The sequence below is a fragment of the Schistocerca americana genome, chromosome 7, assembly GCF_021461395.2.
Source record: "Schistocerca americana isolate TAMUIC-IGC-003095 chromosome 7, iqSchAmer2.1, whole genome shotgun sequence".
In the NCBI taxonomy this organism is placed as follows: Eukaryota; Metazoa; Arthropoda; class Insecta; order Orthoptera; family Acrididae; genus Schistocerca; species Schistocerca americana.
The window spans coordinates 294,686,565-294,707,887 of NC_060125.1; positions in this window are offsets into that span (position 1 = coordinate 294,686,565).

Genomic DNA, 21,323 nt, shown 5'->3' on the forward strand with positions numbered 1-21,323 from the left:
GCCCGACTCATGGTTCCATAGACGATCGAAGTCAGATAGGCGTCCTTGGGTCGACCTCCAACTAGATAGCTGCAGCTGACACAAGAGCTGAGACTACACACTGGACAATCGGCACTCGTCAGACACTTTTTAAGAGGAGTTGGCGCTTCCCATGCGCTCTGCAGCAGTGGGGATGACTGTGACATGTGTCCTGGTTTTCCCTCACTGTCTCTCTCCTAGTGACTTCAGATTTCGTCTTCACCTTTTAGAGGCTCTTTTCTACTGACAGCTAAATACTTATTGTTGCGTTCTACTTAGCTTTCTTTACGTCACTCTGCTTTGTCACTAGTACGACGGTATCTGTCAGCTTCCATGATGACATTATGCTTCACATGCAGACTTTGGCTCTCGTTCACACTCCTATGCTCCAATAGCTTCCGTTTTTACCACAACTCGTTCAGCATTTCCCCCTATCTGGCAGTCTACTGGTCACTGACACAGGTGGTACGCCTTACATTAGCTGCCAAGATAGAGTTGGGCGAATTTTTAGTGTAGGAATAATCCCACATGTAACTTTGTGTGGGTCATGCTGCCTCAGCGGGACATTGGCGATTCTCTCCAGATAGCATGTAAAGGGTCGACCATCACTGCCGCTCACTGTTCACCAGAAGCCAAAGCTCCAGCCATGATAAGAATCCCACTGGTATGAGAGAGAGATAACGCTACTGGAGAGAGAGAGGTGGAAAATAGTTGCTCTCTGTCATTCTGCCAATTATATATGAGAATGCCAATGGTCAAGTTAACACTCCTGGTGCAATAAGACCAACAGGCCAGTTACTGTCGCCGGGTGAAGAAACCAGCAGAGCTGTATAGAGATTTTATAAATCGCCCTAATGAAATGAAATGAGCATATGACATGGTTGGCCGGGAGGCCCCTACTCGAGGAAGTTTGGCCAGAGATGAGGATGAAATACTGATGAGGACAACGCAACACCAAGTCCCCGAGTGGAGAAAATCTCCAACCCGGCCGGGAATCGAACCCAGGACCACTTCCATGGGAGGCGAGCACATTACCACCCAGCTAAGTAGGAATAGCCCTGATATTTTCTTATGACATGTCTTTATCTTATTCCCAAGAATATTTCCCCTCATCAATCATCATTAAAATCTTTACAAGTGGGAAACTGTCCATTCATTCATAATTCTCCCATAGTGTTACACTCATTTCACAACTACGACATTAGTGGGTTTCTGTGATCTCCACATGGAGTTGGCACCACATGCTACATGTTATTCACATACAGGGAAAGAAAAAGCCCGTTACTGATCTTCTACACCAACACTTGAAACAGTAGTGAACATAAAATACTTAGAAGTAACTGACCTAAAAACGTGGAAGCAGGTGCCAGGCTGAGGGAATTGTAATTCATACTTGAACGATGTGGTTTCCAAAGAAAAGAAAAAAGAAATATGTTACTACTGATAAAATCGTGCTGAGTGTGTGTTTCTGGCTGACCTGCGAATCAGCAACATCATGTGGATGCTAGGATTGTATACTCTATTCAAATAAGCAATAGAAAAATCTAAGAGAATAGAGCACATATTTCTTGAAATACGTATGAGAAATTAGGACATGTGCAATAGACTATTGAGGATTACACCATCAGTGCGTGAGAGTGGAGTAGAAGCGAAATCGTTAATGTTGCTAACATGTATCCTTCACCGTGCACTGTACCGCAGGGAATTTGTTTGGCTGTTTTAGGTTTGCAGGTGATTCACTTGTCTATAAGAAGACTGCAGAGAATGGTAGGAATACCTTCAGAGGATCCGTCATTGTTGGTGTAGGTGACCTGAACGTAGAAATGCTCTACAGTTCCTCTTCCCCCCCCCCCCCCTCCCCCCCAAACCTATTGACGTTGGGTCCACCTCTGGACACTTGCCCCTTATTAATTCGGGTGAAGCAGCTGCCAGATGCTATCCCAGACGTAATGTGGCTGGATCTCCCTCCAGACATAAACTCGGACCGAACGTGGGAGGATGCACTGTTGGTTGCCACCTTGGAGTCTGCACGCACACAAAATATTGTACTTACGCTTACAGACTTATGACGTGTCAGAGTCGCATATAGACGTATCAGGGGTCTCATCTTACTCCAACTCCACATGCCCCAAGCCATTACAGAGCCTCCACCAGCTTGAACAGTCCCCTGCTGACATACAGGGTCCGTGGATTCGCGAAGTTGTCTCCATATCTGTACACGTCCATCCGCTTCTTACAATGTGAAACGAGACTTGTCCTACCAGGCAACATGTTTCCTGTCATCAACAGTTCAATGTTGGTGTTGACGGGCCCAAGCGAGCCGTAAAGCTTTGTGTCGTGCAGTCATCAAGGGTACACGAGTGGGCCTTCGGTTCCGAAAGCCCATATCTGGATGATATTTCGTTGAATGGTTGGCACGCTGACACTTGTTGATGGCCCAGCATTGAAATCTGCAGAAATTTGCGTAGCGATTGCACGTCTGTCACGTTGAACGATTCTCTTCAGTCGGTGTTGGTCCCCTCCTTTAGGACCTTTTGCCAACCTCAGCGATATCATATATTTGGTGTTTTACCGGATTCCTGATATTCACGGCACACTCGTGAAATAATCCTAAGGGAAAACCCCACTTCATCGCTACCTCGAAGATGCTGACCCATTGCTCGTGTGCCTACTATAACACCACGTTCAAACTCACTTAAATCTTGATAACCTTCCACTGTAGCAGCAGTAACCGGTCTAAAAAGTGTGCCAGACACTTTTTGTCTTATATAGGCATTGCCAACCGCAGCGCCGAATTCCTCCTGTTTACATACCTCTGTATTTGAATACGTATGCCAGTATCGGTTTCTTTGGATTTCCGTCTAGTATCCATCAGTTTACAGTACAGTTCAGAATTGAAAGTTGCTTGCCAAGATCAATGAGACACGCATTGTGGCCACAGCATATTCGGTGTGTTTGACGTATATGAGACGCAGACTCTCTACCAGCAAATCCCTAAACCACAAGTTGCAGACCTTCAAGACTGCTCAGTTCTGGAGTCCCACCATAGGTTCGCGCGTACGGATGACCACACATCAACAAGCCCACTCCCAACTTTTGGCCCAGTGGCCGATAAACCGCCTCTGTCCTCGTCAAGCTCCCGCAACTCCGTAAGTGGTCTACGGTGAAACGCTGACAGATCGAATAGCGCCCAGTGTGGCGGTAAACTTATGCGAGAATTCTTCTGTTGCTCGTATCTCAGTTTCTTTAAGGTTCTATGATGATGATGATGAAGACCCATGCTTCTTCACAGAGTGTCGTGGAGTGATGCGGGAGACCCGCACCGCCGTACTAGGCAAGGTCCTAATGGAGGTGGTTTGCCGTTGCCTTCCACCGTAATGGAGATGAATGAAGATGATGAATTCGACACAACACACCCAGTGATCTAGAGGCAGGTGAAAATCTCCGACCCCATCGGGAATCGAACCCGGGACCCCGCGCTCGGGAAGCGTGAACTGTACCGCGAGATCACGAGCGCGGACTTAAGGTTCTACAGATGTAATAAAATATGATAGGTCCTATAGTTTACAAAAATAATTTACCTCCTGCAGCATTCGGAAACCTGAAGATAGTTGGAGAAGCACCATCTTTCAGCCTTCTGCAATTTACTTAGCTCACCCGAAACGTTCCGATTACAGAAAAAGGGATTTCTGTTTCGGAAGTTGACTCCTGACAGCACGCAACCATTATTCTGAAAGCTCTGGTTTTGAAAAAGGGAAACCTGCAAATAAATACACATTCGTTACATAAGTATCATGTTGTACACACTTTCATCAGGCAAGTGCATTAACATACAGAACCTAAAAATATCCACATACATGTGAAAGATAGTAATGGTTCTTTTCTCGAATTTATTTGTGCAATTAAATACTGCACAGCTCTTCGCCATTTTTTGAAATCTGTTTTAGCAGGACAGAGCGGATCAGGTTGTGGAAAGAGGCCACGATAAGTTACTCTTAGTTACTCAAGAACACATAACTTTATTCCTCGAAAACCAATGCACAGTTTTCTCTTTAAAACAAGGATCCATTCACGGCTGAGGGCCCAGTTAACTTCTCAGTAATAATGGTTAAATATTTCCTTTTAAAACACAAGGATTTAGAGAAACGGCTGAAGGCCTTACTTAAATAAAGTTTAAATATCTTCTTGGCTAAAGGCCCAAATCATATTTCAGATCAGCAAAGGAAATTGTTAGAAGGCAAGCATTTACAAATTTCGGCTAAAAGCCGTATTAATGAAAATTTAAATTAATTCCTCGGCTGAAAGCCCAATAATATTTCAACATAATAAAAGGGAACCTTTAAAGACAAGCATTTACACACTACAACAGAAAACCATCTTAAGTAAACCTGAAATATCTAGATGGCTGAAGGCCCAAACAATTATTCAAAATAGTGAAAGAGAAATCTTAAGACAAGCATTTACACAGTACGGCTGAAGGCCAATTTAAGATTTCAAGATAATTAAAGAGAAACCTTACAGACAGGAATTTACACATTATGGGTATGGGGTGAAAGCCACAGATTTTAAAACAAACGTGGCTGGAGGCCTAAATACAGAGCAAACAAGAATTTTAAATAAAACATGGCTGAAGGCCTAATCTTAAAATATTTCACGTAAGGTTCAGCTGAAGGCCATATACTGAACACAGAACAGACAAAATTAATACACAGCTGAAAGCCTGTCACAGTAAACCACAAACAGCAGAACAGTGGTGCTCAGAAGTGTTCCAAGGGTCGGCTTAGGGAGGAAACTCTAACAACAGTTTAGGCGAGACAGGCAGCCAGGCATAACACTAAATAATCAGGTGGCATCAAACGACCTACGGACGGCTGAAGAACCAACCAACAACCAAATCACTTCCCTTCCACCCGATCAATGGGATGACAACCAAAAATATCAGCGAGGATGAGGAATTCAGCAGGACTATGTCTTAATAATTGGCATCTAAACACAGTCAAGGCACAATAACCACTCAAAGAAAAGGGGAGAACAACATCAAGCTGTCGAACTACACACTGTGCCGGACAGCATCAACACGGTGAGGCACACTGCCAGAAAACTACGCTAACGACCAGGGCAGGTAACCGGAACATTAACGGCCACAAGGCAGAAGATAAGATACTGCTGGTGCATTTCACTAATAAATTACAATCATTTCAAAAGGTAAACATCATACAGGAAGATGGCTGCAAAATTTTCCTGACTCCAGAACACCATCACGTTGCTGCTTGCAGGAACAGCCCATGTAGGAACAACCAGTAATCAACGAAGAGATGTCACAGCGGTTGAGGTTTCACAACAGGTTCACTGATTACTCAACTCCAATATGCAGGTTCGGTGGACGACGAACTTTACAGCTCTCGCAACTAGTGCCACACAACTCCGACTATGTGTGCACGCCGCCAGTGGTCCCGGCCTGACCTCCCACCACGGAGACTACCTCGCTGCTCCAATGCAACCGACCAGTACACAGGCAGCATTCATCTGCTCAGCAGAAATCACAGAAGCTACACACAGTTCCACGTAAATTCCACATAAAAACTTGCACCAAAACCTCTGACAATCCTAAAACCAATCACCGTGGAACAACAAGGAGAAATGACAAGTCTCACACACACAGAGAGTTTCCATAAGAGGTCGGCGACCAATACACGTCATGCAATGAGACCACCAACCGAACGACCAACCAAGGTCGTCCCCACTCAGGTTATGAGTGTCGGCAACGGTTGAGTGAGTCTTCGCTGTCTGGAGCTCACTGCAGCTCCAACCGACTCAACTCCATGTCCGTTCGGAACTCGGAGACACGGCGACCTGGGCACACTGTCTCAGACCCACCCATGCAGAGGTAATTCTTGCCCATTGGCCGCGACATCTCTGCAGAAGGAAGAAACCGACCCACTTCCGGGAAGATGACCAACTGACGAGGCCCAGAAACGGTCAAAAGACCAAATACACGTCTGCAAATGAGACGACCAACCGAACGACCAACCAGCAGGCGTTCCCGCTCCAATCTCCTTCCGTCGGACAGTTCATGTGTGTGGCCAGTGGTCGGAAAGTACTGGCTGTCCGCGCCCTACTAGCGCTCCGTCCCTGACTAAACTCCTGACAGACGACGACCCGGAAATACTAACGGTCGTTCCAGAGATAGTACGACAGTGCACTTATCGATAAGCGCTGCTGCTGCCACTCATAGGCAAGCAAACCATTAGTGACGCCAGTAAATCGAATTAAAAGAAAAACGAGGCGACAGAACCACAAAAACAAGATGACGAGTAATAAACGGCATGACCGCGAGCCGCGCACGGCTCATTTTTCTTCACGCAAACTTGAATGTGTAGACAATAGAATAACGGTTTCCAAATACTGTATAATTATGTGCCCCGATAAAGATATAGTGCTGAGCCTTTGTCTTCACAAGCCATAATAAACTTTTTGTCACCAGATTCTTACCACTATAATGGCGTCCAGCCGAAGATTCAAAATATCTTGCGACTGCAGCGTCCCGTGGGAGTCTAGTTACTCTTACAAGGCCTTTGGTCCTCTTGACTACGCTCACTCCCCACAGCACACTCCACGCGGACAGAGAAATACTCTCCTACGAGAGAGAAAAGCCACACTCGTTAGTGGTACCAACGTACAAGAGTAAGTCGAAATAATGCCACACGCGGCACAGTAGTTACGCAAGAATGAAGACACTCGCAAAGGATAGAGTAGCGTGAAGAAGTGCATCAAACTAGCCGTAAGGCTGAAGGTTATGATAACGCAATGTACTTGAATCATGCAGGATGTCCAGAATCAATGAAGACAACATTATGCAGATAGTAGATATAAGGAGATGAGTATGCGACAATCGCTATTGTTGCGATCGGTCTTCGTTATACTGTTAGTTAAGCTAGGGTTCCACCTCTCTAGGCACTGTAACTTTGCATGTTTTTTTTTGTGGTGGCGTTCCAACAAAAATCCTGTCAGCTCCCATGCCCGTTTGGTTCGTCACTTCTAATTTTTCGATACACTTAAACCTACTTTCACTTTTCTACACTGGCGCTTTCTTCTTGGCAGCCATTATACATACATCAAAGAAAGTGTTGATCACCTCGGTTCCGAGATTTCCGGAACCTGTACAGAAAATAGGAATAGAGATCAACATAACCATCATTTCCGCCCTTTTTATTGCTCACGAAAACCACACACTGCATGTTGTACCACCATACAGCGAGAACTTCAGATATGGTAGTCCAGATTGCTGTACACACCATACCTCTAATACCCAGTAGCACGTCCTCTTGCATTGATGCATGCCTGTATTCGTCGAGGCATACTATCCGCAACTTCATCAAGGCACTGACGTCCAGATTGTCCCACTCCTCAACGGCGATCCGGCGTAGATCCCTCAGAGTGGTTGGTGGGTCACGTCGCCAATAAACAGCGCTTTTCAATCTATCGCAGGGATGGTCGATAGGATTCGTGTCTGTAGAACAGGCGGGCCACTCTTGTCGAGCGATGTCGTTATCCCGAAGGAAGCCATTTACATGATGTGCACGATGGGGCCGAGAATTGTTGTCCATGAAGACGAATGCCACGCCAATATGCTGCCGATATGGTTGCACTGTCGGTCGGAGGATAGCATTCACGTATCGTACAGCGGTTACGGCGCCACCCATGACCACCAGCGGCGTACGTAGGCCCCACATAATGCCACCCCAAAACAGAAGGGAACCCCCACCTTGCTGCACTCGCTGGACAGCGTGTCTAAGGCATTCAGCCTGACCGGGTTGCCTCCAAACACGTCTCCGACGATTGTCTGGTTGAAGGCATATGCGACACTCATCATTGAAGGGAACGTGATGGCAATCCTCAGCGGTCCATTCGGCATGTTGGTGGGCCCATCTGTACCGCGCTGCATGGTGTCGTGGTTGCAAAGATGGACTTCACCATGGATGTCGGGATTGAAGTTGCTCATCATACAGCCTATTGCGCACAGTTTGAGTCGTAACACGACGTCCTGTGGCTGCACGAAAAGCATTTTTCAACATGGTGGCGTTGCTGTCAGGCTTCCTCCGAGCCATAATCCGTAGGTAGCGGTCATCCACTGCAGTAGCAGTCCTTGGGCGGCCTGAGCGAGGCATGTCATCGACAGTTCCTGTCTCTCTGTATCTCCTCCATGTCCGAACAACATCACTTCACTCCGAGACACCTGTACACTTCCCTTTCTGATAGCCCTTCCTGGAACAAAGAAACACTCCCGACGCGGTCTAACCGCGGTATTGACTGTCTAGGCTTGGTTTAACTGCAGACAACATGAGCCGTGACCTCCTTCCTGGTGGAAGGACTGGAGCTAATCAGCTGTCGAACCCCCTCTGTCTAACAGGCGCTGCTCATGCATGGTTGTTTACATTTTTGGGCAGGTTTAGTGACATCTCTAAACAGTCAAAAGGACTTTGTCTGTGATACAATATCCACAGTCAACGTGAACCGGGGTGAAGCAAAACTTTTTTCGATGTGTGTAGTATGTTGGCTTATCACAACTGTCTACCTTTTATCGCCCACATGGTCCTTGTTGACACGTGCTTTTAAACGCTATCTGATTGTTCCTGGCCGCGGGTGACTTCTTGGTCGGCGATCTGTAATGTTTTTAATGGTGCATAGCGTATTATACTTCGTGGACTGCTTGTAAACTAGCTACTTTGCTACTGTGCATTTATTTCACAATCTTGGGACAGTTGCTATGTTTTTGTAATACTTATTCTCTTTCAATGGCCAATAAATTCCGCATGGCTCAAGCTCCATGCGTTGGTACGATGATTAGGATAATAGTATTAATTTTTTTTTGCTGTTACATTTATGTATAAGAAAGCTTCCCACTGCAAACTTTGTATTTAGAAAGTAAGATGTGAATCAAGTGTTTAAGCTCAAGGTAGTATACGAAAAGTGGTGTTCTAGAAATCTTTCCTAGACATATGTTGAGGAAAGGACTACTATACATTGCCATAGAAGTTATGTGATTAAGAATTAGGTGCAGTTTTGCGAGTGATATTATGCTGCTTAGCTGTTGCAGAATTTTGCAACTTTATTTCAGGGCAGTTAAAGAGAGTATGACTATTGGCACGGGCCAATCCAAACAGAAATTTGTATGTGTGTTTTCGTAGGATAATGACTACAGTATTCACTTTGATGTTGCGCCATTCTTCATTCTTTGTATGAATTTTGAAGTTTTAATCGACACTAACCAGCCACTTTTTATACAATTTGTTGACAAACTCATACGATAGCGATATGCACATACACAGATGGCTGTAGTATCGCTTACGCAAGGACCGGCAGGGCACTGGCGGAGCTGTCATTTGTGCTCAGGTAATTCATGTGAAAAGGTTTTCGACGTCATTGTGGCCGCGCGTCGGGAATTAAAAGTCTTTGAACGCGGGATGGTAGCTGCAACTAGATACAGGGAACATCTCGTTTCCGAAAACGTTTCGGAATTCAATGTTCCGAGATCCACAGTGCTAAGAGCGTGACGAGAACATCAAATTTCAGACATTACCTCTCACCACGGACAACGCAGCGCCCGACGACATCCAATAATGACCGAGAGGAGCGGCGTTTGCGTTAAGTTGTCAGTGTTAACAGACAAGCAACACTGTGTGAAATAATCACAGAAATTATGTGGTACGTGCGATGAACGTGTCCGTTAGGACAGTGGGGCAAAATCTGACGTTAATGGGCTAAGGCAGCAAACGACTGACGTGGGTGTCTTTGCTGACAGCCTCTCTTGGGCTGGATTGTACCCTAGCTGACTGGAAAACGGTAGCTTGGTCAGCTGGTAGGAGATGACAGTAAGTTTGGTCTGTGGTGCAGACCCCACGAAGCCATGGACACAGGTTGTCAACAATGCACTGCGCAAGCTGGTGCTGCCTCCATAAGAGTGTGGGCTATGTTTACTGAAATGGACTGGTCCTCTGGTCCAACTGAACCGATTATTGGCTGGAAATAGCTATGTTCGGCTACTTGGAGACTATTTGCGGACATTCATGGATTTAATGCTGTCAATAAACAATGCCCCATGTCACTGGGCCACAATTGTTCGCTACTGGTTTGAAGAATAATCTGGACAATTCGAGCGAATGATTTGGTGACCCAGATCTCCCGACATGAATCCCTTCGAACATTTACGGGACATAATCGAGAGGACAGTTCGTGCACAAAATCCTGCACGAGCAACACTTCTCCAATTATGGACAGCTATAGAGGCTAGAGTCAGTATGGCTCAATAATTCTGCAGGGGACTTCCAACGATATGTTGAGTCCATGCCATGTCGTGTTGCGGCACTATGTAGGGCAAATGATGTCCGACAGGATATTACAATATTAAAAAGTACCCTATGACTTTTGTCACCTCAGTGAATATGCATTTTGTCTCCCCAGGTATGTGGACCCAAGTTGACACAGTGATATTTTATCAGATGATCCGGTTAGTTTGCATTTCAATCATTCCAGTTGAACTACAGTATTAGTTAAACCTGATCTAGATGTAGGATTTAATTGTGTACTTCCTTTAAGATTCATTCGCGCTCATTGTCCTCCATAAAGTCCTGCAGGTGAGGATGAATGTTTTCCTCTTGTGCATAACGATTACGCAGCTAATCTTAACATTGTGTATTTTGTTTACCTTGTGGACCGTCCCTCCTTGTGTTGACAGTCCAATCAACAATGAAATTAGTTTATGCTTATTGAGTCTTCTGCCCCTTTCTACGAGGGTCATTTCAAAAGTTCTGCACATCGTAACATAGAACTGAAGAAGACAATTTATTTTACAAAATGCCAATACAAGACTTCAGTACAATCTCCATTCTTGCATATGAGCTGTCAGATTACTGGGGTCGCTTCACTGGAAGTTTCATCTTTTGTATCAAAACGTTTTGCACGGAGCTGTTCCTTTAATTTGGGAAACTAGTCAAGGGATTGTATGATGCCTGGGAAAGTATTTCCAATCCCTATTTGCCGAGCGTTTCTCTCGCTAGTAGGGCAACATGCGGTCTTGCCTTATAGTATAAAATGAGGACACCACCTACAAGCATTTCAGTCCTTCTTTGAATAATTTCTAGGCCAAAACATCTTGCAGAAATAGTCTTTTCAGACGTCCCCTGGGCCACTCTGTATGTAGCAATGACTCCATTCATGTCACACACGAAGATGTCATCAGCTTCACCTTTGATCTTGGTGGTGGAATTTTTTCAGGCTGGATACTTGGAACTTTTCCATTGAAACTTCAGTTCTGGCTCAAAATCTCGTACCCAGGTTTCATCAGGTGCAATAGTCCTTTTCAATAATTGTTTTCCTTCTGTTCGGTGACGTTGAAGCAATTCCTTTGCGGCTCTTTTACGACCTGTTTTCTGCCTTTCTCTCAGATCATGTGGAACCCATCGGGTAGCAACTTTTCTCATCTTTAACTTTCCAGTAACTGTACGGTAAACTGAAGCGATAGACATTCTAACCTAATATACAATGTCTTCACATGTTTTTCGTTCACCCTCTCATTAACAATAACCTGAGGGGCGTAGTCTACTGCAGCTGATGGCCTTCCATTTCTTGGGATGTTCACAGCGCTTACTGACATTCACAGAAACTAGCAGACCACCATGGTACCGTAGTAAGAGCCACTACACAAATTCTACACATTTCTCTCAAAGCGTTTTACATTTCTGTTGGGTCCTTTCCAAGTAGGAATTCAATTTTCATGTAGGAACGCTGATCACGTATAATCCGACCAGACTCGGTCTCAGCTTCCATTTTGAAACTCAATTACTCACGACACAGCCAAGCGAACCTCCGGACGCATATACCCTACGTGATCAAAAGTATCCGGACACCTGGCTGAAAATGACTTACAAGTTCGTGGCACCCTCCATCGTTAATCCTGGAATTCAGTATGCTGTTGGGCCAGCCTTAGCCTTGATGACAACTTCCATTCAAGCAGGCATACGTTCAGTCAGGTGCTGGAAGGTTTCGTGGAAAATGGCAGCCAATTTTCCACGGAGAAATACACTGAGGAGAGGTATCGATGTCGGTCGGTGAGGCCTGGCACAAAGTCGACATTCCAAAACATCCCAAAGGTATTCTATAGGATTCAGGTCAGGACTCTGAACAGCCTAGTCCATTACAGGGATGTTATTGTGTGTAACCAATCCGCCACAGGCCGAGCATTATGAACAGGTGCTCGATTGTGTTGGAAGGTGCAGTCGCCATCTCCGAATTGCTCTTCAACAGTGGAAAGCAAGAAGGTGCTTAAAACATCAATGTAGACCTGTGCTGTGATAGTGCCACGCAAAAAAACAATGGGTGCAAGCCCCCTTCGTGAAAAACACGACCACACCATATCACCACCGCCTTCTAATTTTACTGTTGGCACTACACACTCTGGCAGATGACGTTCACCGGGAATTCGCCATACCCACACCCTGCCATCGCATCGCCACACTGTGTACCATGATTCGTCACTCCAAACAATGTTTTTCCATTGTTCAATCGTCCAATGTTTACGGTCCTTACACCAAGCGAGGCGTCGTTTGGCATTTACTGGCGTGATGTCCTGATGCTGTTTGGAATTCTGTGTGTTGGCCTGGATAGATGTCTGCCTATTGCACATTACGACCCTCTTCAGCTGTCGGCGGTCTCTGTCAGTCAACAGATGAGGTCAGCCTGTACGTTTTTGTACTGTGCGTGTCCCTTCACATTTCCACTTCACTATCACATCGGAAACAGTGGACCTAGGGATGTTCAGGAATGTGGAACTCTCGCGTACAGACGTACGACACAAGTGACACCGAATCACCTGACCACGTTCGAAGTCCTTGAGTTCCTAGGAGCGCCCCATTCTGCTCTCTCAAGATGTCTAATGACTACTGAGGTCGCTGATATGGAGTACCTGGCAGTAGGAGACAGCACACTGCACCTAATATGAAAAACGTATGTCTGGGGGTGTCAGGATACTTTTTATCACATAGCGTACGACCGTCGCGCCTAAAGTCTCGCTCACAACTTACAGGAATTTCAGCTTTATCACTCCACCGTAACGTACGCGCATATACAGGGTGCATGACTTTTGAAATGATTCTTGAATTATCCGTCTATTGCAGATTGACCTAGAGGGTAATACCTACTTATTTTATTTCTAAGACTTCATTTTATTGTTGCTGCACCTAAACAATACCGTCCACATTACTTTCTTTACATTATAACGCATGGAACTATCTGTTTTCATTACAAGTTAACTTCATTTATTCTATGAGCTAATTATCTATATTTTATTGTAACAGAAAATGATATATTTCAATGTTAGCACTATCCTCTGACATGGATTTGTTTAGGTCTATACGTTTGCACTCTTTTAGGCTACGACGGAGCACATTTACGTGTTCAGTATTTACGTGTTAAGTACGGTTATGGGACATAAGTGTGTTCCATAAGAAATTAGAGAGCTACATATGATTAAAGAAGTTTTGATGTTTACACATAAAACGCATTACTTGAATTACTATTAATTTGCGAATGCGTTGATAGTGTGTAGACCTGTATTTTTAAAATGGCTAATGGAGACTTTTCCTTTCTAATAATTGCCTAGATATCATAGTCATCCTGTATTTTTAACACATTTCAAAGTAAATTAAAACTATTATTGGCTGGAGAGAAGGTGGGGAATGGAGGGGAGACATGATGACATAATGGGTGATCATGCATTGCGCAGGCAAAAGCCTTGCCGCAGTGGGTACATCGGTTTCCGTCAGCACATTGAAGTTAAGCGCTGTCGGGCGTGACCGGAACTTGGATGGGTGACCATCCAGGCCGCCGTGCGCTGTTGCCATATTTGGGGGTGCAGTCAGCCTCGTAATGCCAATTGAGGAGCTACTCGACCGAATAGTAGCGGCTCCAGTCAAAGAAAACCATCTTAACGACCGGGAGAGCGGTCTGCTGACGACACGCCCCTCTAATTCGCATCCTCAACTGAAGATGACACGGCGTTGGGATGGTCCCTATGGGCCACTTGTGGCCTGAAGACGGAGTTCATGCATTGCAAAAACGATGACCTTTCATTACATACCACCTGCCATGTATTTTCCTGCTTATGAAACACCGCGATATTGTTTGCTGTGCAATATTAATACGACAAAAAGTATTAATAGTTTCTTAGAATATTAAAGTTTATATTGGGACGCCAAACATCAATATATTGTATGCCACATCGTGTTGTGGTGACTGCTTGTTTACCAGACACAATCTTTTCCGGTCTTATGGCAGCTATAGAAGTGATTTAGACACGGCTAAATCGCATCTGAAGACCACTTCAAGCTCACAGAAATAAATTACTGCGCTTCGTACCACTACGCTATATCCGAAACATAATGGCAACAGTTATAGGTATATACATCAAGTAAATATCTTTTTACGGCTTGAACCATATTAACTGCTACTCATCTCGACGAATTATTACCGTCAGGACGATATTTTCTTGATTCATGGGCAGCACAGCGGCTACAAGTTTCCAGTAACCACAGAAGGAAGTTTTAACGACGCAGCGCCCACTCGCTAAGAGTTATTTCGGCAATCCGCTATAAAATTTGCAATCACATTTGTGTTTACATCCGTATTTTCGACGGAAACAGGAGGAATAGTTTCAGCAGCAGTTGCACATCTTTTTCAGCTCTGTGTCATACTATTAAACTGACAGTAAAAAGCTTGTCTTCATTAGGTAATACGTATGCTCATTTATCGGATACCTACACCCTTATCTGTTGCTTAAACTCCTTAACACGAGTGAATGATACACTGAATTTATTTCCGCTGTTTAATTAAATACTGCTGCCGAGAATGTTCGCATAGATTAAACGCAAGTAGATTACTTGCGAGTCTGTTTCTATAGTACATAACAAAACTAAATCATAAAAATCGTGTCAGTACAGCGCCATTTCTTTTTATTTCTTATCTGCTTCGTTATAAGGAGGATGACGTAGTACACTACTTCAGTAATGTTTGTTGGCAGGTGCCTATTCCATGTACCTGTGCATAACATGTAGTCGCTGTGCCGTTTCTCTGTTCTTCCAAAACAAACAAACACCGTCTGAGCAGACCTTGAAGGTCCAGTGGTACCGACCGGGCGCCGTGTCATCCTTAGCCCTAAGGCGTCACTGTATGCGGATACGGATACGAATACGGAGGGGCATGTGGTCAGCACACCGCTCTCCCAGCCGTTGTCAGTTTTCGTGACCGGTGTCGCTACTTCTCAGTCAAGTAGCTCATCAATTGGCCTCACAAAGGCTGAGTGAACCCCGTTTACCAGATCCGGACCGTGATCCATTCACGTGCTAACCAAGCCTGACAGCGCTTAACTTCCGTGATCTGACGGAAAACGGTGTTACCACTGCGGCAAGGCCGTTGGCACTCTCTTCTTCCAGCATTCGTAATATTCACATATGCCCATAACTTTCTGCCCTATACTCCAGAAACAAGGTACATTGTTTTCATTTCAGTGTTTAATGTTTAAGAATTTTCACTCGGAACCAACAGATATACCGGTGTTATTCCCGGCGGTAGAATGATACTGATGTTATTCGAAAGTTATATCGCTACCACACATCGTATTTCAGTCCTTTTAGTTTCGCTTGTAACGTCCATTACACGTTCTCGAGCTTCTGTTCGCTCGCGGCCGATTTTAGAACTTTTAACATTTTTTGTTCGGTCGTTTCTTGTCTGTCTGTTCGGTACAGATTTTGCAGTTGATTTTGAAACTGACTTCCTAATGAGCTGGAGACTTGAAACTTTCAACAAAGCTCCGTAATGGATGACAATGCAATATGATCTCGCTTCACCCCTCTTCCTGCACCACCTGCGAACGTTGAGCTCGATTCTCTCTGAGTTTACCTTCAAGGTCACTTCGTGAAGAAGAGCAATGTGTTGGTTGACTCAGATGAAGAGGAGCAGATATGATCCTGGAATTTACCACATGTCTCTCTAGTAATCTCATCGAATTTTTGAAATTGGCTGAATAATTTGACACACACAAGACTGAAAAGCAGAAAATAATCATTTAAAATAAAAACTTTTAATATAAAATGTACTAAATGCATAAAATAATTTCTCCTAGCCCCGTACGTATTCCTAATCCCATACAGACAGTACTGAATTTCTGTGCTTGTGAATTTTTAATAGCTGTAAAATTACTTGTAGAATTTAAAACAAAACTCGTGGGGCACATACAACACATAAGAGATGCATGAAGAATCTATCTTTTTACTATTATCTATTATGTGCGCCTACGTTTTTCGTTTTCAATTCTACAACTATTTTCATAGCTATTGAAAATTCACTACCACAAATTTTCGGGTCTGTCTATATGGGGTAGGAACCTATGCTGGACTAGGCGAAATTGTTTTACACTTTAATCCATTGGAAGACCGTCATATTAAGAAAGGTTTGTATTTAAATAACTATTATTAACTCGCTGTCTTGTATGTCAACTTGTCTGTTTGATACCAATTATGTAAGTGATTTTAAACTAACTTCCTGATAAGCTAGAGACCTGAAATCTTAAACATAGCTCATAATCCGATGACAATACAATACTAACTCGCTTTCTTGTCTGTTTGTTGGCGAGTGTGTCTGTTGGGAGTACGAACTCCCAGATGAGATATAGACTTGGACCTTTAAATTCATCGCAGAACTGGAGACAACTGGGCCGCCCGGGGTGGCCGAGAGGTTCTAGGCGCTACAGTCTGGAACCGTGCGACCGCTACGGTCGCAGATTCAAATCCAGTCTCGGGCATGGATGTGTGTGATGTCCTTAGGTTAGTTGGGTTTAAGTAGTTCTAAGTTCTAGCGGACTGATGACCCTAGAAGTTAAGTCTCATAGTGCTCAGAGCCATTTGATCCATTTTTTCTGGAGACAACTGAAGAAAGCAGATTTGTTAGCAGTTTGCAGCAATGAAATAATATGTCGGAAATGGATGACAGTTGAAGTTACAAGAATAAAATGATTATATTAATAGTGATTAGAGCACTAGCGACAATCTTAACGGAGAAAGAGTTATGCTACGTTCAAGTATAAACATGGAGCAAGCAGTTATGAATAGTGCAGTCGGAACTGTCATTCAAATTGCTTGACCTTCATTCCGTCGTGATCAGTTGTACGACAGGCAGCAACTTATCAGCATTCCATCTGTTTGTATCGACTCTGGAGGAGAAGCAAGTCAAAATCAGTACCGGCTCTCCCAAACTGTGGAACAATCGAGCAAACTAGCTCCCATTAATACTATGCCTAGCCTTCACGGTCCATGAAAATCATGGATGTACAGTGAACCGTACTGTCGTATACCTCATATCTGCAAAATTTGCTAAAGGACAGACATATGTCGCATTACGTCGTGACAGCTAATTGGATGGATTATGAACAGAGGAACTTGATACAAAAGACAGCCTACAAAAGTTGCATAAAATTAATTTGGCTTCCTCCTTTACTTTATTTTTTTTTTTACGAAAATAACAATTCAAAAAATGTTCAAATGTTTCTGAAATCTTATGGGACTTAACTGCTAAGGTCATCAGTCCCTAAGCTTACGCACTACTTAACCTAAATTATCCTAAGGACAAATACAAACACTCATGCCCGAGGGAGGACTCGAACCTCCGCCGGGACCAGCCGCACAGTCCATGACTGCAGCTCCTTGGACCGCCCGGCTAATCCCGCGCGGCAAAATAACAACTAAGCAGACTGGTATATTATTAGAAGGTACATGGTGACAATTATTGAACTATATAAAATAAAATCGTCATAACTTCTAAGCGGATTGCGTTAGGAAAGTTAAAACTGCACGTTTGGCCGCGGTACATGATGGTAATTACTATGTGCATGCGCACGCGCCTTGTTATCGTCGCCATTTGGACGTGAAAGTGTCACAGTACAGCGTGCCTGAGCTTACAGCGCTTGTGAGGACCTTCTATGCGGGTAATAACAGCCCTACTGCGGCCGAAAGGAAGTTTGCGACCGAGTTCAAACTGAAGATAACAGATTCAAGTGTGCTAACAATAAAGAATATCATTCGCAAGTTTGAGAGAACGGGTAGTGTTCGTGACGACAGCGAGGACGCCTGAAAACATCGACAAGACACGCGCTGTTTTTCAAGGCAGCCCTAGAACATCTATCAGACGAACTGAACAACAGGTGGGAATCAACAATGAGACACTACCACAAATTTTTGTTGAAGACCTGCATCTCTTTCCACACAAAATTCAAACCCATCAGCCACAAGGGCCATGGAATAGCGTTTGTGTTTCGCCATCACTATTGTAAATAGAATTGACGAACAGGACTTTGATGTCAATGCGGTTTGGTTTAGCGACGAAGCCTACTTTCATTTGGGTGGGTTTGTCAATAAGCAAAATTGGCGCATTTGGGGGACCGAGAATCTACATTTCGCGGTCGAGAAGTCTCTTCATCCTCGACGGATGATTGTGTGATATGCAATGTCCAGTCACGGAATATTCGGTGCGATATTCCTTGATGGCTCGGTAAATACCGAATGATAGGTGAAGGTTTTGAAAGATGATTTAATCCCCATTATCCAAAGTGACCCTGATTTCGACAAGATGTGGTTCACGCAAGGCGGAGCTCAACCCCATCGATGCAGGAGCGTGTTTGATGTCCTGGAGGAGCACTCTAGGGACCACATTCTGGCTCTGGGGAACTCAGACGCCACTGGCATGGGCCTCGATTGGCCGCCGTATTCTCCGGATCTGAACACGTGTGACTCCTTTTTGTGGGGCTATATTACAGAGAAGGTGTACCGCAATAAACCCAAATCCATTGCTAAGCCGAGAACAGACATCCCTCAGAAAGGTCATCGACAACATTGATATTCCGACACTTAAGCGGGTCATGCAGAATTTCGCTACTAGTCTGCGTCACATTATCTCCAATTATGGCCGGCATATCGAACATGTCCTAACCTAAATCCAAATATCTGTAGCGATGTTTACGTGTCGAATAAGTGTGTGCACATGTAGTTTGTAACTAATTTACGTTTTTTCATATATATAAATAATTGTCACCTTGTAGGTAAAATACTATTCTGTATTAGATATGATCAGGTGAAAAGACACTGAAATAAATATGAAATTCAGCACATGTCTCTCTCTTACAATCTCATCAAAGAAAAATTTCACACAAACACTATGAAACTGCAGAAAAGAATTACTTAAATCTTTTTAATAAACCAGGTGTTTCAAAATGAATTTCGGAGATTTATAGCTTTCTAGCATTTCTTAATTCAGTTTACAGTTATACATGGTACATAAAATGAGAGAGTAACTCAAACAGTTTTGTTTGTGTAGCTGCGCACTACATTATTCCCGGTGTGTTCCTGTGTGTCCCGATAGAAAGCCCTAGTAGCAAATATGGCAACTAATGAACAGAAAGTTTTTTGGGTTTTACAGTTTTCAAGGACTGAATCTGTTGTTATAATACAACGTGAGTTCCGTATTAAGTCCCACTTTATTGCTCCAAGAGGCGATCAATAAATAAGGCAACACTTTTTTCTTCTCGGCCAATGTAGTTTTAAAAAAACGCGGAATTTGTTGTGGGACATCTGAAACTTCTTTATTTAAATGAGTGTGTCTGTATTTAAATTGCAGAATGAATGAGAAGGTGAAACTTCTGCGTTATTTGATTCTGAAACAGCCGAGTAAAACTGAACGTACTGAGCCTACTTTCTCTTTACTTTTTCTTATCGTGTCAGTATTCTAGCGCAACGCAATCTGACTGCTCAAAAAATTACAAACTGACTTCAAATAATTAATTCAAAAGAATAGCCCTGATTAAAAAGAAATCTTATCAATAACCTATCCATTTCATTAAGCACTTAGCTCACCAAAATATTCATTACGCGAACTACTGCAATACAGCGAACGTCAATACTGCCAGCTAAATAAAAGATTCTAACTACTAAAGCCATAACTACTAATAGGCATTTGTTTAGCGAAGGAAAGATTTTGTTGCAAAGCAAATAATGTATTTTTTACCTTAATAATGTGACATCCAGTTCAAACATGAATATAAATCGTCATTGACATCTAGTACAAAGGTTGAATGCAAGACGGAGCTCGACCCCATCGAAGCAGGAGAGTGTGTGACGTCCTGGAGGAGCACTTTGGAGACAACATTCCGGCTCTGGAGAATAATATCCGATCTCCAAGTGCAACATGTACAGATCGTTAGTCTACGCTAACACTTCAGACCTATACCCTCCATCAATGCCAACTTCTCACATCTAACATCCATCGCTGCTGGCTGTTCGCCTCCAACTACCCAAAAGTACATCCATCACTGCTGGCGACTAACTTCCAACTGTCCAACACTGGCGATTAACTTCCAACAACGAGTCCAAACAGCCAGAGAGTCTCTTACAAAGAAATCGCAGTCAGAGATCCAATGCAAAGCGCTACACGGCGTTGCCAACACAGAAGCAGCCCACTTACACATCTTGCAATATTCTCGCTTCAGTCCCCTTGGTTTCATGAAGTTCCGAAAGGCGGCGGCGCTATAAGTAGCCTTAAAAATAGCGTCTGCAACGGAGGTGCGTTCCAAGCAGAGAGCTGTCATTGAGTTTCTTTTGGCGGAAAACCAGAGCATCGCAGATATTCATAGGCGCTTGCAGGATGTTCACTGTGACTTGACAGTGAATAAAACTACGTACGATGAGTCTTTGGGTGAGGCTTCTGTCATCATCGCAACAAGGTCGCATGAACCTGTGCGATCTCCAGCCGACCGCGCACAGCTGTGCCGCCTGCAGTGTTAGAACGTGAGGACACTCTCATTCGAGGTGATCGATGGATCAGAATAAAACACCTCGCTGCTCAACTGGACGCCTCTGTTGGTAGTGCTGACACATTCGTCCACCAATTGGGGTATTCTAAGATGTGCGCTCACTCAGTTTCTCGCCGCCTAACAGAAGATTATAAAGAGCACATCTGAACGGAACTGGTTGCGCAATGCGAGCTGATTGTGATAATTTTTTGTCGAACATCCCCACAGGCGATATAACATGTGTTTATCACTTCGAACCGGAAGCAAAACGGCAATCCATGGAGTAGAGCAACACCAACTCCCGTCCAAAGAAAATGTTCAAAGCTGCAGTCCTGTAGACTCAGCAATACTCCAAGTCTTCCAAGTAATAATATTGGCATCTGGAAATGCTTCAAGGCCACCATAGTCTGCATGATTA